Source organism: Lampetra fluviatilis, unplaced genomic scaffold, assembly GCF_964198595.1.
Source record: "Lampetra fluviatilis unplaced genomic scaffold, kcLamFluv1.1 SCAFFOLD_1265, whole genome shotgun sequence".
NCBI lineage: Eukaryota > Metazoa > Chordata > Hyperoartia > Petromyzontiformes > Petromyzontidae > Lampetra > Lampetra fluviatilis.
The window spans coordinates 1-23,318 of record NW_027621287.1 but is presented as its reverse complement, the minus strand read 5'-3'; the positions used below and the strand labels follow the sequence as shown (position 1 = coordinate 23,318).

Genomic DNA, 23,318 nt, shown 5'->3' with positions numbered 1-23,318 from the left:
CATCAACCTCTTCATCACCACTCACCACCCTCACCACCACCACGACTACACCACAACTGTGGTTGTTGTTGACTGTTGTTGTTGTTGTTGACTGTTGTTGTTGTTGTTGTTGACTGTTGTTGTTGTTGTTGACTGTTGTTGTTGTTTCAGGATAAAGTTGACAGCATTCAATTCGCCAACTCAGGACTGAGGTGATGATGGTGATGATGATGGTGGTGATGATGGTGGTGATGCTGGTGGTGATGCTGGTGGTGGTGGTGATGGTGATGATGGTGGTGATGATGGTGGTGGTGATGCTGGTGGTGGTGGTGATGATGGTGATGATGGTGGTGATGATGGTGGTGGTGGTGATGGTGGTGATGATGGTGGTGATGATGATGGTGATGATGATGGTGGTGATGATGGTGGTGATGCTGGTGGTGGTGGTGATGGTGGTGATGATGGTGGTGATGATGGTGGTGGTGGTGATGGTGGTGATGATGGTGGTGATGCTGGTGGTGGTGGTGATGGTGGTGATGATGGTGGTGATGATGGTGGTGATGATGGTGGTGGTGATGCTGGTGGTGGTGGTGATGATGGTGATGATGGTGGTGATGATGGTGGTGATGATGGTGGTGGTGGTGATGGTGGTGATGGTGGTGATGGTGGTGATGATGATGGTGGTGGTGATGCTGGTGGTGGTGATGATGGTGATGATGGTGGTGATGATGGTGGTGATGCTGGTGGTGGTGGTGATGGTGGTGATGATGGTGGTGATGATGGTGGTGGTGGTGATGGTGGTGATGATGGTGGTGATGCTGGTGGTGGTGGTGGTGGTGGTGATGGTGGTGATGATGGTGGTGATGATGGTGGTGATGATGGTGGTGGTGATGCTGGTGGTGGTGGTGATGATGGTGATGATGGTGGTGATGATGGTGGTGATGATGGTGGTGGTGGTGATGGTGGTGATGGTGGTGATGGTGGTGATGATGATGGTGGTGGTGATGCTGGTGGTGGTGATGATGGTGATGATGGTGGTGATGATGGTGGTGGTGATGCTGGTGGTGGTGGTGATGATGGTGATGATGGTGGTGATGATGGTGGTGATGATGGTGGTGGTGGTGATGGTGGTGATGGTGGTGATGGTGGTGATGATGATGGTGGTGGTGATGCTGGTGGTGGTGATGATGGTGATGATGGTGGTGATGATGGTGGTGATGATGGTGGTGGTGATGCTGGTGGTGGTGGTGCTGGTGGTGATGATGGTGGTGATGGTGGTGATGGTGGTGATGGTGATGGTGGTGATGGTGGTGATGGTGATGGTGGTGATGATGGTGGTGATGGTGGTGATGATGATGGTGGTGATGGTGATGGTGGTGATGATGGTGGTGATGATGGTGGTGATGGTGGTGATGGTGGTGATGGTGGTGGTGATGGTGGTGATGGTGATGGTGGTGATGATGATGGTGGTGATGGTGATGGTGGTGATGGTGATGGTGGTGATGATGGTGGTGATGGTGGTGATGGTGATGGTGGTGATGGTGGTGATGATGGTGGTGATGGTGATGGTGGTGATGATGGTGGTGGTGATGGTGGTGATGGTGGTGGTGATGGTGGTGATGATGGTGGTGGTGGTGATGATGGTGGTGATGGTGATGGTGGTGATGATGGTGGTGGTGGTGATGGTGATGGTGGTGATGATGGTGGTGATGATGGTGGTGATGATGGTGGTGGTGGTGGTGATGGTGGTGATGATGGTGGTGATGATGGTGGTGATGGTGGTGATGATGATGGTGGTGATGGTGATGGTGGTGATGGTGATGGTGGTGATGATGGTGGTGATGGTGGTGATGGTGATGGTGGTGATGGTGGTGATGATGGTGGTGATGGTGATGGTGGTGATGATGGTGGTGATGATGGTGGTGATGGTGGTGGTGGTGATGGTGGTGATGGTGGTGATGATGGTGGTGGTGATGATGGTGGTGGTGATGATGGTGGTGATGGTGATGATGGTGGTGATGGTGGTGATGATGGTGGTGGTGATGATGGTGGTGATGGTGGTGATGGTGATGGTGGTGATGATGGTGGTGATGGTGGTGATGATGGTGGTGATGGTGGTGATGATGGTGGTGATGGTGGTGATGATGGTGGTGATGATGGTGGTGATGGTGATGATGATGGTGGTGATGGTGGTGATGATGGTGGTGATGGTGGTGGTGATGGTGGTGGTGATGGTGGTGATGGTGGTGATGATGGTGGTGATGGTGGTGATGATGATGATGGTGGTGATGATGGTGGTGATGGTGGTGATGGTGGTGGTGATGGTGGTGATGATGGTGATGGTGGTGATGATGGTGGTGATGATGGTGGTGATGGTGATGATGATGGTGGTGATGGTGGTGATGATGGTGGTGATGGTGGTGATGATGGTGGTGATGGTGGTGATGGTGGTGATGATGGTGGTGATGGTGATGATGATGGTGGTGATGGTGATGGTGGTGATGGTGGTGATGGTGGTGATGATGGTGATGATGATGGTGGTGATGGTGATGGTGGTGATGGTGGTGATGGTGTTGATGGTGATGGTGGTGATGATGATGATGATGATGGTGGTGATGGTGATGGTGGTGATGGTGGTGATGGTGGTGATGGTGATGGTGATGATGATGATGGTGGTGATGGTGTTGATAGTGGTGATGGTGATGGTGGTGATGGTGGTGATGGTGGTGATGGTGATGGTGGTGATGGTGGTGATGGTGGTGATGGGGGTGCAGGTTTGTGAGCGGGAGTCGCGATGGGACGGCGCGTGTGTGGGCACGCAGGAAGAGGGGAGAGTGGAGCTCACTTGTACTCAACATGGCCACCTCACCCTCCTCACCAAGGTCGCTCACCCACCCACTCACCCATCAACTCACTCACCCACCCACCCACTCACTCACTCACTCACCCACTCACTCACCCACTCACGCACTCACCCACCCACTCACCTAACCACTCACTCACTCACCCACTCACCCACCTACCCACCCACTCACCAACTCACTCACCCACTCACCCACTCACTCACCCACTCACTCACCCACCCATTCACCCACCCACTCACCCACCCACTCACCTAACCACTCACCCACCCACTCACCCACCCACTAATCCACCCACTCACCCACCCACCAACTCACTCACCCACCCACCCACCCACTCACCCACTCACTCACTCACCCACTCACCCACCAACTCACCCACCCACTCACTCATTCACCCACCCACTCACCCACCCACTCACTCACTCACCCACCCACCCACTCACTCACCCACCCACTCACTCAATCACTCACCCACCCACTCACTCACTCACTCACCCACCCACTCACCCACCCACCCACTCACCCACCCACCCACCCACCCACCCACCCACCCACTCACTCACCCACCCACCCACTCACCCACCCACCCACCCACCCACTCACTCACCCACCCACTCACCCACCCACTCACTCACTCACCCACCCACTCACCCACCCACCCATTCACCCACCCACTCACCCACCCACTCACCCATCAACTCACTCACCCACCCACCCACCCACCCACTCACTCACTCACCCACTCACTCACTCATTCACTCACCCACCCACCCACCCACCCACCTACCCACTCACCCACTCACTGACTCACTCACTCACTCACCCACCCACTCACCCACCCACTCACCCACCCACTCACCCACCTACCCACCCACTCACCAACTCAATCACCCACTCACCCACCCACTCACCCACTCACTCACCCACTCACTCACCCACCCACTCACCCACCCACTCACCCACCCACTCACCTAACCACTCACCTAACCACTCACCCACCCACTCACCCACCCACTAATCCACCCACTCACCCACCCACCAACTCACTCACCCACCCACCCACTCACCCACTCACCCACCAACTCACCCACCCACCCACTCACCCACTCACCCACCCACTCACCCACCCACTCACTCACTCACTCACCCACCCACTCACTCAATCATTCACCCACCCACTCACCCACCCACCCACTCACCCACCCACTCACCCACCCACCCACTCACTCACTCACCCACCCACCCACTCACCCACCCACCCACTCACTCACCCACCCACCCACCCACTCACTCACCCACCCACTCACTCACTCACCCACCCACTCACTCACTCACCCACCCACCCACCCATTCACCCACCCACCCACCCACTCACTCACCCACCCTCTCACTCACTCACTCACCCACCAACTCACCCACCCACTAATCCACCCACTCACCCACCCACTCACCCACTCACCCACCCACTCACCCACCCACCCACCCACTCACCCACTCACCCACTCACCCACTCACTCACCCACCCACCCACCCACTCACCCACCCACTCACCCACCCACCCACTCACCCACCCACTCACCCACTCACTCACTCACCCACCCACCCACTCACCCACCCACTCACCCACCCACCCACCCACTCACCCACCCACCCACTCACCCTCTCTCCCCGTGTAGTGGTGAGCGTGGTGGTGAGCGTGGTGGTGAGCGTGGTGGTGAGGAGGAGGAGTGTCCGACGCGTCTCAAGGTAACGATGGTTGCCTGGGACCGTCGTGATAACCTCGTTGTCACGGCAACCAGCAACTTCCTGCTCAAAGTGTGGAACTCTCACACGGGGCAACTTCAACACTCGCTACGGGTGAGCAGTCAACACTCACCACTCACTCACCACTCACTCACTCACTCATCACTCACTCACCCACTCACTCACTCACTCACCCACTCACTCACCACTCACTCACTCACCCACTCACTCACCACTCACTCACTCACTCACCCACTCACCACTCACTCACCACTCACCCACTCACCCACCCACTCACTCACCCACTCACCCACTCACTCACTCACCACTCACCCACTCACCCACCCACTCACTCACCCACTCACTCACCACCACTCACCACTCACTCACTCACCACTCACCCACTCACCCACCCACTCACTCACCACTCACTCACTCACCCACTCACTCATCCACTCACCCACTCACTCACTCACCACTCACTCACTCACTCACCCACCCACTCACTCACCACTCACTCACTCACTCACCCACCCACCCACTCACTCACCACTCACTCACTCACCACTCACCCACTCACCCACCCACTCACTCACCACTCACTCACTCACTCACCCACTCACCCACCCACTCACCCACTCACTCACCACCCACCCACTCACCCACCCACTCACTCACCACTCACTCACTCACTCACCCACTCACTCACCACTCACTCACTCACTCACCACCCACCCACTCACCCACCCACTCACTCACCACTCACTCACTCACTCACCACTCACCACTCACCCACCCACTCACTCATCCACTCACCCACTCACTCACTCACCACTCACTCACCACTCACTCACCCACTCACTCACCACTCACTCACCCACTCACTCACCACTCACTCACTCACTCACTCACTCACCACTTACTCACTCACCCACTCACTCACCACTCACTCACCACTCACTCACCACTCACTCACTCACCCACTCACTCACCACTCACTCACTCACCCACTCACTCACCACTCACTCACTCACCACTCACTCACTCACCACTCACTCACCACTCACTCACCACTCACTCACCACTCACTCACTCACCCACTCACTCACCACTCACTCACTCACCCACTCACCACTCACTCACTCACCACTCACTCACCCACTCACTTATCCACTCACCCACTCACCCACTCACTCACCCACTCACCCACTCACCACCACTCACTCACTCACTCACCCACTCACTCACCCACTCACTCACTCACCACTCACTCACTCACTCACTCACTCACCCACTCACTCACTCACCACTCACCCACTCACCCACCCACTCACTCACCCACTCACTCACTCACTCACCCACTCACTCACTCACCCACTCACTCACTCACCCACTCACTCATCCACTCACCCACTCACCCACTCACTCACTCACCACTCACCCACTCACCCACCCACTCACTCACCCACTCACTCACCACTCACTCACTCACTCACTCACTCACTCACCCTCTCACCACTCACCACTCACTCACTCACTCACTCACCCACTCACTCACTCACCACTCACCCACTCACCCACCCACTCACTCACCCACTCACTCACCACTCACTCACTCACTCACTCACTCACTCACTCACTCACTCACCCTCTCACCACTCACCACTCACTCACTCACTCACTCACCCACTCACCCACTCACTCATCCACTCACCCACTCACCCACTCACTCACCCACTCACCCACTCACTCACTCACCACTCACCCACTCACCCACCCACTCACTCACCCACTCACTCACCACTCACTCACTCACCCACTCACTCACTCACCACTCACTCACCACTCACTCACCACCACTCACTCACTCACTCACTCACTCACTCACTCACCCACTCACCCACTCACTCACTCACTCACCCACTCACCCACTCACTCATCCACTCACCCACCCACTCACTCACTCACCCACCCACTCACTCACTCACCCACTCACTCACTCACCACTCACTCACTCACCCACCCACTCACTCACCACTCACTCACCCACTCACTCACCACTCACTCACCCACTCACTCACCACTCACTCACCACTCACCCACCCACTCACTCACCACTCACTCACCCACTCACTCACCACTCACTCAACCACTCACTCACCCACCCACTCACTCACCCACTCACTCACTCACCACTCACTCACTCACCCACCCACTCACTCACCACTCACTCACCCACTCACTCACCACTCACTCACTCACCCACCCACTCACTCACCACTCACCCACTCACTCACTCATCACTCACTCACCACTCACCCACTCACTCACCACTCACTCACCCACTCACTCACCACTCACTCACTCACCACTCACTCACTCACCACTCACTCACTCACCACTCACTCACCACTCACTCACCACTCACTTACTCACCCACCCACCCACTCACCACTCACCACTCACTCACCACTCACTCACCACTCACCACTCACTCACCACTTACTCACCACTCACTCACTCACCACTCACTCACTCACTCACCACTCACTCACCACTCACTCACCACTCACTCACCCACTCACTCACTCACCACTCACTCACCACTCACTCACTCACTCACCACTCACTCACCACTCACCCACTCACCCACTCACTCACCCACTCACTCACTCACCACTCACCCACTCACCACTCACTCACTCACCACTCACTCACTCACCACTCACTCACTCACCACTCACTCACCACTCACTCACTCACCACTCACTCACTCACCACTCACTCACCACTCACTCACTCACTACTCACTCACTCACCCACTCACCACTCACCACTCACCCACTCACCACTCACTCACTCACCACTCACTCACCCACCCACCCACTCACTCACTCACCACTCACTCACTCACCACTCACTCACCACCCACCCACTCACTCACTCACCACTCACTCACTCACTACTCACTCACCACTCACTCACTCACCACTCACTCACCACTCACCACACTCACTCACCACTCACCCACCACTCACTTACTCACCACTCACCACCTCACTCACCACTCACTCACCACTCACTCACCACTCACTCACTCACCACTCACTCACTCCACTCACTCACTCACCACCACTCACTCACCACCACTCACTCACCACTCACTCACTCACCCCACTCACTCACTCACCACTCACTCACCACTCACTCACCACTCACCACTCACTCACCACTCACTCACCACTCACTCACCACTCACTCACCACTCACTCACCACTCACTCACCACTCACTCACCACTCACTCACCACTCACTCACCACTCACTCACCACTCACTCACCACTCACTCACCACTCACTCACCACCACTCACTCACCACTCACTCACCACTCACACACCACTCACTCACCACTCACCACCACTCACCACTCACCACTCACTCACCACTCACTCACCACTCACTCACTCACCACTCACCACCACCACCACTCACCACTCACCACTCACTCACTCACCACTCACCACCACTCACCACTCACTCACTCACTCCCACCACTCACCACTCACTCACCACTCACTCACTCACCCACTCACTCACTCACCACTCACTCACCACTCACTCACCACCACTCACTCACTCACCACTCACTCACCACTCACTCACCACTCACCACTCACCACCACTCACCACTCACTCACCACCACTCACTCACCACTCACTCACCACCACGCACTCACTCACCACTCACTCACTCACCACCACTCACTCACTCACCACCACTCACTCACCACCACTCACTCACTCACCACCACTCACTCACACACTCACCACCACCCACTCCACCACCACCACTCACACACTCACCACCACTCACCACCACACCACTCACTCACCACTCACTCACCACTCACTCACTCACTCACCACTCACCACTCACTCACCACCACTCACCACTCACCACCACCACCACTCACACCACCACCACTCACTCACCACTCACCACTCACCACTCACTCACCACTCACTCACCACTCACTCACCACTCACTCACCACTCACCACCCACCACTCACCACTCACCACTCACTCACCACTCACTCACCACTCACCACTCACTCACCACCACTCACTCACCACTCACTCACTCACCACTCACTCACTCACCACCACTCACTCACCACTCACTCACCACTCACCCACTCACCACTCACCACTCACTCACCACTCACTCACACTCCACTCACTCACCACCACTCACTCACCACTCACCTCACTCACCCACTCACTCACCACTCACTCACTCACCACTCACCACACTCACCACCACTCACTCACCACTCACTCACTCACCACTCACTCACCACTCACTCACTCACCACCACTCACCTCACCACACCACCACTCACCACTCCACCACTCACTCAACCCTCACCCACTCCACTCACTCCTCCCACCCACCTCACTCACTCACTCACCACTCACCCACTCACCACTCACTCACCACCACTCACTCACCACTCACTCACCCACCCACCCACTCACTCACTCACCACTCCCACTCACTCACTACACTCACCACTCACTCACTCACCACTCACTCACCCACTCACTCACTCACCACTCACTCACTCACACTCACTCCACTCACCACTCACTCACCACTCACTCACTCACCCACTCACCACTCACTCACTCACCACTCACTCACCACTCACTCACTCACACACTCACACTCACTCACCACTCACTCACCACTCCACTCACTCACCACTCACTCACTCACCACTCACTCACCACACCACTCACTCACCACTCACCACTCACTCACCACTCACTCACTCACCACTCACTCACCACTCACTCACCACTCACTCACCACTCACTCACCACTCACTCACTCACCACTCACTCACCACTCACTCACACTCACCACTCACTCACTCACCACTCACTCACTCACCACTCACCACTCACTCACCACTCACTCACCACTCACTCACTCACCACTCACTCACCACCACTCACTCACTCACTCACTCACTCACCACTCACTCACCACTCACTCACTCACCACTCACTCACCACTCACACACTCACTCACTCACCACTCACTCACCACCACTCACTCACCACTCACTCACCACTCACTCACCACTCACCACTCACCACTCACTCACCACTCACTCACCACTCACTCACCACTCACTCACTCACTCACCACTCACTCACTCACTCACTCACTCACCCACTCACTCACTCACCACTCACCACTCACCACTCACTCACCACTCACTCACCACTCACCACTCACTCACTCACCACTCACCACTCACCACTCACCACTCACCACTCACTCACCACTCACTCACCACTCACTCACTCACTCACTCACTCACTCACCACTCACTCACCACTCACTCACTCACCACTCACTCACCACCACTCCACTCACCACTCACTCACCACTCACTCACCACCACTCACTCACTCACCACTCACTCACCACTCACTCACCACTCACTCACCACTCACTCACTCACCACTCACCACTCACTCACCACTCACTCACCACTCACTCACCACTCACTCACTCACCACTCACCACTCACTCACCACTCACTCACCACTCACTCACTCACCACTCACTCACCACTCACCACTCACTCACCACTCACTCACCACTCACTCACCACTCACTCACTCACCACTCACTCACTCACTCACCACTCACTCACCACTCACTCACCACTCACTCACCACTCACCACTCACTCACCACTCACTCACCACTCACTCACTCACCACTCACTCACTCACTCACCACTCACTCACCACTCACTCACCACTCACTACAACCACCACCACTCACCACCTCTCACGTTGTTGTTGACAGGCCCACGAGGATGAGGTGTTTGTGTTGACGTTGTTGTTGTTGTTGTTGACGTTGTTGTTGTTGTTGACAGGCTCACGAGGACGAGGTGTTTGTGTTGTTGTTGACGTTGTTGTTGACGTTGTTGTTGTTGACGTAGTTGTTGTTGTTGTTGACAGGCGCACGAGGACGAGGTGTTTGTGTTGTTGACATTGTTGTTGACGTTGTTGTTGTTGATGCTGTTGTTGACATTTGTTGTTGTTGACAGGCGCACGAGGACGAGGTGTTTGTGTTGTTGACGTTGTTGTTCTTGTTGACGTTGTTGTTGTTGACGTTGTTGTTGTTGACATTGTTGTTGTTGTTGACGTAGTTGTTGTTGTTGTTGTTGACAGGCGCACGAGGACGAGGTGTTTGTGTTGTTGACGTAGTTGTTGTTGTTGACGTAGTTGTTGTTGTTGTTGTTGACAGGCTCACGAGGACGAGGTGTTTGTGTTGTTGACGTTGTTGTTGTTGTTGTTGACGTAGTTGTTGTTGTTGTTGTTGACAGGCTCACGAGGACGAGGTGTTTGTGTTGTTGACGTTGTTGTTGTTGTTGACGTTGTTGTTGTTGACATTGTTGACGTTGTTGTTGTTGACATTGTTGTTGTTGTTGTTGACATTGTTGTTGTTGTTGTTGACATTGTTGTTGTTGACGTAGTTGTTGTTGTTGTTGACGTAGTTGTTGTTGTTGTTGACAGGCGCACGAGGACGAGGTGTTTGTGTTGGAGCCGCACCCGTGGGACGGCCGCCTGCTGCTGTCTGCCGCCCACGACGGACGCCTCGCACTGTGGGACCTCCAGCGCGGAACTCGCGTTCGCACCCATCTCAACACGGTGCTCTATACACTATACACTACACTATACACTACACTATACACTACTATACACTACACTACACACTACACTACACACGCCTCGCACTGTGGGACCTCCAGCGCGGAACTCGCGTTCGCACCCATCTCAACACGGTGCTCTCTACACTATACACTACACTATACACTACACTATACACTACTATACACTACACTCTACACTACACTATACACTACACTATACACTACACTATACACTACACACTACACTACACACTACACTATACACTACACTATACACTATACACTACACTATACACTACACTATACACTATACACTACACTATACACTACACTATACACTATACACTACACTACACACTACACTACACACGCCTCGCACTGTGGGACCTCCAGCGCGGAACTCGCGTTCGCACCCATCTCAACACGGTGCTCTATACACTCTACACTACACTATACACTACACTATACACTACTATACACTATACACTACACTATACACTACACTACACACTACACTACACTATACACTACACTACACACTACACTACACACTACACTACACTATACACTACACTACACACTACACTACACACTACACTACACTATACACTATACACTACACTATACACTACACTATACACTACACTATACACTACACTATACACTACTATACACTACACTATACACTACACTATACACTACACTATACACTACACTATACACTACACTATACACTACACTATACACTACACTATACACTACACTATACACTGCACTATACACTGCACTATACACTACACTATACACTGCACTATACACTGCACTATACACTACACTACACACTACACTATACACTACACTATACACTACACACTACACTACACACGCCTCGCACTGTGGGACCTCCAGCGCGGAACTCGCGTTCGCACCCATCTCAACACGGTGCTCTATACACTCTACACTACACTATACACTACACTATACACTACTATACACTATACACTACACTACACTATACACTACACTATACACTACACTATACACTACTATACACACTACACTACACTATACACTACACTACACACTACACTACACACTACACTACACTATACACTACACTACACACTACACTACACACTACACTACACTATACACTATACACTACACTATACACTACACTATACACTACACTATACACTGCACTATACACTACACTATACACTACACTATACACTACACTATACACTACACTATACACTGCACTATACACTACACTATACACTACACTATACACTACACTATACACTACACTATACACTGCACTATACACTGCACTATACACTGCACTATACACTACACTATACACTACACTATACACTACACTATACACTACACTATACACTACACTATACACTACACTATACACTACACTATACACTACACTATACACTGCACTATACACTGCACTATACACTACACTACACACTACACTATACACTACACTATACACTACACACTACACTACACACGCCTCGCACTGTGGGACCTCCAGCGCGGAACTCGCGTTCGCACCCATCTCAACACGGTGCTCTATACACTCTACACTACACTATACACTACACTATACACTACTATACACTATACACTACACTACACTATACACTACACTATACACTACACTATACACTACTATACACACTACACTACACTATACACTACACTACACACTACACTACACACTACACTACACTATACACTACACTACACACTACACTACACTATACACTACACTATACACTATACACTACACTATACACTACACTATACACTACACTATACACTACACTATACACTACTATACACTACACTATACACTACACTATACACTACACTATACACTACACTATACACTACACTATACACTACACTATACACTACACTATACACTGCACTATACACTACACTATACACTACACTATACACTGCACTATACACTACACTACACACTACACTATACACTACACTATACACTACACACTACACTACACACGCCTCGCACTGTGGGACCTCCAGCGCGGAACTCGCGTTCGCACCCATCTCAACACGGTGCTCTATACACTCTACACTACACTATACACTACACTATACACTACTATACACTATACACTACACTATACACTACACTACACTATACACTACACTATACACTACACTATACACTACTATACACACTACACTACACTATACACTACACTACACACTACACTACACACTACACTATACACTACACTACACACTACACTACACACTACACTACACTATACACTATACACTACACTATACACTACACTATACACTACACTATACACTACACTATACACTACTATACACTACACTATACACTACACTATACACTACACTATACACTACTATACACTACACTATACACTACACTATACACTACACTATACACTACACTATACACTACACTATACACTACACTACACACTACACTACACTATACACTACACTACACACTACACTACACACTACACTATACACTACACTACACACTACACTATACACTACACTATACACTACACTACACACTACACTATACACTACTCTATACACTACACTATACACTACACTACACACTACACTATACACTACACTACACTATACACTACACTATACACTACACTATACACTACACTACACACTACACTACACTATACACTGCACTATACACTACACTACACACTACACTACACACTACACTATACACTACACTATACACTACACTATACACTACACTATACACTACACTATACACTACACTATACACTACACTACACACTACACTACACACTACACTACACACTACACTACACACTACACTATACACTACACTATACACTACACTATACACTGCACTATACACTACACTACACACTACACTACACACTACACTATACACTACACTATACACTACACTATACACTACACTATACACTACACTACACACTACACTACACACTACACTATACACTACACTATACACTACACTATACACTACACTACACACTACACTACACACTACACTATACACTGCACTATACACTACACTATACACTACACTACACACTACACTATACACTACACTATACACTGCACTATACACTACACTACACACTACACTACACACTACACTATACACTACACTATACACTACACTACACACTACACTACACACTACACTATACACTACACTATACACTACACTATACACTACACTATACACTACACTACACACTACACTATACACTACACTATACACTACACTATACACTACACTATACACTACACTATACACTACACTATACACTACACTATACACTACACACTACACACTACACTATACACTACACTATACACTACACTATATACTACACTATACACTACACTATACACTACACTACACACTACACTATACACTACACTATACACTGCACTATACACTACACTACACACTACACTACACACGCCTCGCACTCTGGGACCTCCAGCGCGGAACTCGCGCTCGCACCCATCTCAACACGGTGCTCTATACACTCTACACTACACTATACACTACTATACACTATACACTACACTATACACTATACACTACACTATACACTATACACTACACTACACACTACACTATACACTACTATACACTACACTATACACTATACATTATACACTACACTATACACTATACTATACATTATATACTACTATACACTACACTATACACTACACTATACACTACACTATACACTACACTATACACTACACTATACACTACACTATACACTACACTACACACTACACTATACACTACACTACTATACACTACACAATACACTACTATACACTACACTACACACTACACTATACACTACACTATACACTACACTATACACTACACTATACACTACACTATACACTACACACTACACTATACACTACACTATACACTACACTATATACTACACTATACACTACACTATACACTACACTACACACTACACTATACACTACACTACACACTACACTATACACTACACTACACACTACACTATACACTACACTATACACTACACTACACACTACACTACACACTACACTACACACTACACTACACACTACACTATACACTACACTATACACTACACTATACACTACACACTACACTACACACTACACTACACACTACACTACACACTACACTACACACTACACTACACACTACACTACACACTACACTACACACTACACACTACACTACACACTACACTACACTACACACTACACTACACACTACACTACACACTACACTACACACTACACTACACACTACACACTACACTACACACTACACTACACTACACACTACACTACACACTACACTATACACTACACTACACACTACACTACACACTACACTACACACTACACTACACACTACGCTATACACTACACTATACACTACACTACACACTACACTATACACTACACACTACACTACACACTACACTACACACTACACTATACACTACACTATACACTACACTACACTATACACTACACACTACACTACACACTACACTACACACTACACTATACACTACACTACACACTACACTACACACTACACTATACACTACACTACACACTACACTACACACTACACTATACACTACACTACACACTACACTATACACTACACTATACACTACACTATATACTACACTATACACTACACTACACACTACACTATACACTACACTACACACTACACTATACACTACACTACACACTACACTATACACTACACTATACACTACACTACACACTACACTACACACTACACTACACACTACACTATACACTACACTATACACTACACTATACACTACACTACACACTACACTACACACTACACTACACACTACACTACACACTACACTACACACTACACTATACACTACACTACACACTACACTACACACTACACTACACACTACACACTACACTACACACTACACACTACACTACACACTACACTACACACTACACTACACACTACACTACACACTACACTACACACTACACTACACACTACACTATACACTACACTACACACTACACTACACACTACACTACACACTACACTACACACTACACTATACACTACACTATACACTACACTACACACTACACTATACACTACACTACACTATACACTACACACTACACTACACACTACACTACACACTACACTATACACTACACTATACACTACACTACACTATACACTACACTACACACTACACTATACACTACACTACACACTACACTATACACTACACTATACACTACACTATACACTACACTATACACTACACTATACACTACACTATACACTACACTATACACTACACTATACACTACACTACACACTACACTATACACTACACTATACACTACACTACACACTACACTATACACTACACTATACACTACACTATACACTACACTATACACTACACTATACACTACACTACACACTACACTATACACTACACTATACACTACACTATACACTACACTATACACTACACTATACACTACACTACTATACACTACACTATACACTACACTATACACTACACTATACACTACACTACACACTACACTATACACTACACTATACACTACACTATACACTACACTATACACTACACTATACACTACACTACACACTACACTATACACTACACTATACACTACACTACACACTACACTATACACTACACTATACACTACACTATACACTACACTACACACTACACTATACACTACACTATACACTACACTATACACTACACTATACACTACACTACACACTACACTATACACTACACTATACACTACACTATACACTACACTATACACTACACTATACACTACACTATACACTACACTACACACTACACTATACACTACACTATACACTACACTATACACTACACTATACACTACACTACACACTACACTATACACTACACTACACACTACACTATACACTACACTATACACTACACTATACACTACACTATACACTACACTATACACTACACTATACACTACACTATACACTACACTACACACTACACTATACACTACACTATACACTACACTATGCACTACACTATACACTACACTATACACTACACTATACACTACACTATACACTACACTATACACTACACTATGCACTACACTACACACTACACTATGCACTACACTATACACTACACTACACACTACACTATACACTACACTATACACTACACTATGCACTACACTACGCACTACACTATACACTACACTATACACTACACTATACACTACACTATACACTACACTATACACTACACTACACACTACACTATACACTACACTATACACTACACTACACACTACACTATACACTACACTATACACTACACTATACACTACACTACACACTACACTATACACTACACTACACACTACACTATACACTACACTACACTACACACTACACACTACACTACACACTACACTACACTATACACTACACTATACACTACACTATACACTACACACTACACTACACACTACACTACACACTACACTACACACTACACTATACACTACACTATACACTACACTATACACTACACTATACACTACACTACACACTACACTACACACTACACTACACACTACACTATACACTACACACTACACTACACACTACACTATACACTACACACTACACTATACACTACACTATACACTACACTCTACACTATACACTACACTATACACTACACTACACACTACACTATACACTACACTATACACTACACTATGCACTACACTCTACACTATACACTACACTATACACTACACTATACACTACACACTACACTACACACTACACTATACACTACACTATGCACTACACACTACACTACACACTACACTACACACTACACTATACACTACACACTACACTATACACTACACTATGCACTACACTCTACACTATACACTACACTATACACTACACTATGCACTACACTCTACACTATACACTACACTATACACTACACTATACACTACACACTACACTACACACTACACTATACACTACACACTACACTACACACTACACTATACACTACACTATACACTACACTCTACACTATACACTACACTATACACTACACTACACACTACACACTACACTATACACTACACTACACACTACACACTACACTATACACTACACTATACACTACACTACACACTACACTATACACTACACTATACACTACACTACACACTACACACTACACTATACACTACACTATACACTACACACTACACTATACACTACACTATACACTACACTATACACTACACTACACACTACACTACACACTACACTATACACTACACTACACACTACACACTACACTATACACTACACTATACACTACACTATACACTACACTATACACTACACTATACACTACTATACACTACACTATACACTACACTACACACTACACTACACACTACACTATACACTACACTACACACTACACACTACACTATACACTACACTATACACTACACTACACACTACACTATACACTACACTACACACTACACTACACACTACACTATACACTACACTACACACTACACACTACACTATACACTACACTATACACTACACTATACACTACACTACACACTACACTATACACTACACTACACACTACACTACACACTACACTATACACTACACTACACACTACACACTACACTATACACTACACTATACACTACACTATACACTACACTATACACTACACTACACACTACACTACACACTACACTACACACTACACTATACACTACACTACACACTACACTACACACTACACTACACACTACACTACACACTACACTATACACTACACTACACACTACACACTACACTATACACTACACTATACACTACACTATACACTACACTACACACTACACTACACACTACACTATACACTACACTACACACTACACACTACACTACACACTACACTATACACTACACTATACACTACACTATACACTACACTACACACTACACTATACACTACACTACACACTACACTATACACTACACTATACACTACACTATGCACTACACTACGCACTACACTATACACTACACTATACACTACACTATACACTACACTATACACTACACTATACACTACACTACACACTACACTATACACTACACTATACACTACACTACACACTACACTATACACTACACTATACACTACACTATACACTACACTACACACTACACTATACACTACACTACACACTACACTATACACTACACTACACACTACACACTACACTACACACTACACTACACTATACACTACACTATACACTACACTATACACTACACACTACACTACACACTACACTACACACTACACTACACACTACACTATACACTACACTATACACTACACTATACACTACACTATACACTACACTACACACTACACTACACACTACACTACACACTACACTATACACTACACACTACACTACACACTACACTATACACTACACACTACACTATACACTACACTATACACTACACTCTACACTATACACTACACTATACACTACACTACACACTACACTATACACTACACTATACACTACACTATGCACTACACTCTACACTATACACTACACTATACACTACACTATACACTACACACTACACTACACACTACACTATACACTACACTATGCACTACACACTACACTACACACTACACTACACACTACACTACACTACACACTACACTATACACTACACTATGCACTACACTCTACACTATACACTACACTATACACTACACTATGCACTACACTCTACACTACTACACTATACACTACACTATACACTACACACTACACTACACACTTACACTATACACTACACTACACTACACACTACACTATACACTACACTATACACTACACTCTACACTATACACTACACTATACACTACACTACACACTACACACTACACTATACACTACACTACACACTACACTATACACTACACACTACACTACACACTACACTATACACTACACTATACACTACACTACACACTACACTATACACTACACTATACACTACACACTACACTATACACTACACTATACACTACACTATACACTACACTACACACTACACTACACACTACACTATACACTACACTACACACTACACACTACACTATACACTACACTACACTACACACTACACTATACACTACACTATACACTACTACTACACTACACTATACACTACACTACACACTACACTACACACTACACTATACACTACACTACACACTACACACTACACTATACACTACACTATACACTACACTACACACTACACTACACACACTACACTACACACTACACTATACACTACACTACTACACTACACACTACACTACACTACACTATACACTACACTATACACTACACTATACACTACACTACACACTACACTATACACTACACTACACACTACACTACACACTACACTATACACTACACTACACACTACACACTACACTATACACTACACTATACACTACACTATACACTACACTATACACTACACTATACACTACACTACACACTACACTAACACTACACTACACACTACACTATACACTACACACTACACTACACACTACACTATACACTACACTACACACTACACTATACACTACACTACACACTACACACTACACTATACACTACACTATACACTACACTATACACTACACTACACACTACACTACACACTACACTATACACTACACTACACACTACACACTACACACTACACTATACACTACACTATACACTACACTACACACTACACTACACACTACACTACACTACACTACACTACACACTACACTATACACTACACTATACACTACACTATACACTACACTAACACTACACTACACACTACACTATACACTACACTATACACTACACTATACACTACACTATACACTACACTACACACTACACTATACACTACACTATACACTACACTATACACTACACTACACTACACACTACACTACACACTACACTATACACTACACTATACACTACACTATACACTACACTATACACTACACTACACACTACACTATACACTACACTACACACTACACTATACACTACACTATACACTACTATACACTACACTATACACTACACTACACATACACTACACACTACACTATACACTACACTATACCTACACACTACACTATACACTACACTATACACTACACTACACTATACACTACACACTACACTATACACTACACTATACACTACACTATACACTACACTATACACTACACTATACACTACACTATACACTACACTATACACTACACACTACACTATACACTACACTATACACTACACACTACACTATACACTACACTATACACTACACTATACACTACACTATACACTATACACTACACTATACACTACACTATACACTACACTATACACTACACTATACACTACACTATACACTACACTATACACTACACTATACACTACTACACTACACTATACACTACACTATACACTACACTATACACTACACTACTACACTACACTACACTACTACACTACACTATACACTACACTATACACTACACTATACACTACACTATACACTACACTATACACTACACTACACTATACACTACACTATACACTACACACTACACTATACACTACACTACACACTACACTACACTATACACTATACACTACACTATACACTACACTACACACTACACTACACTATACACTACACTATACACTACACTACACACTACACTACACTATACACTACACTATACACTACACTATACACTACACTATACACTACACTATACACTACACTATACACTACACTATACACTACACTATACACTACACTATACACTACACTACACTACACTATACACTACACTATACACTACACTATACACTACACTATACACTACACTATACACTACACTATACACTACACTATACACTACACACTACACTATACACTACACTACACACTACACTACACTATACACTACACTACACTATACACTACACTATACACTACACTATACACTACACTATACACTACACTACACTACTACACTACACTATACACTACACTATACACTACACTACACTACACTACACTATACACTACACTATACACTACACTATACACTACACTATACACTACACTATACACTACACTATACACTACACTACCACTACACTATACACTACACTATACACTACACTATACACTACACTATACACTACACTATACACTACACTATACACTACACTATACACTACACTATACACTACACTATACACTACACTAACACTACACTATACACTACACTATACACTACACTATACACTACACTATACACTACACTATACACTACACTACACACTACACTATACACTACTATACACTACACTACACACTACACTACACTATACACTATACACTACACTATACACTACACTACCCACTACACTATACACTACACTATACACTACCACTATACACTACACTATACACTACACTATACACTACACTATACACTACACTATACACTACACTATACACTACACTATACACTACACTATACACTACACTATACACTACACTATACACTACACTATAC

General features: G+C 46.0%; 1 long non-coding RNA gene across 1 annotated transcript; it reads left to right on the top strand.

Annotated features, from left to right (window-relative positions):
- The first annotated feature begins 149 nt into the window (after positions 1–149).
- On the top strand, positions 150–11,320 carry LOC144955042 (uncharacterized). Its single transcript, XR_013641482.1, has 4 exons — positions 150–191; positions 2,754–2,861; positions 4,520–4,700; positions 11,192–11,320. It is a non-coding gene; the product is annotated as an uncharacterized LOC144955042 (long non-coding RNA).
- The last annotated feature ends 11,998 nt before the right edge of the window (positions 11,321–23,318 follow it).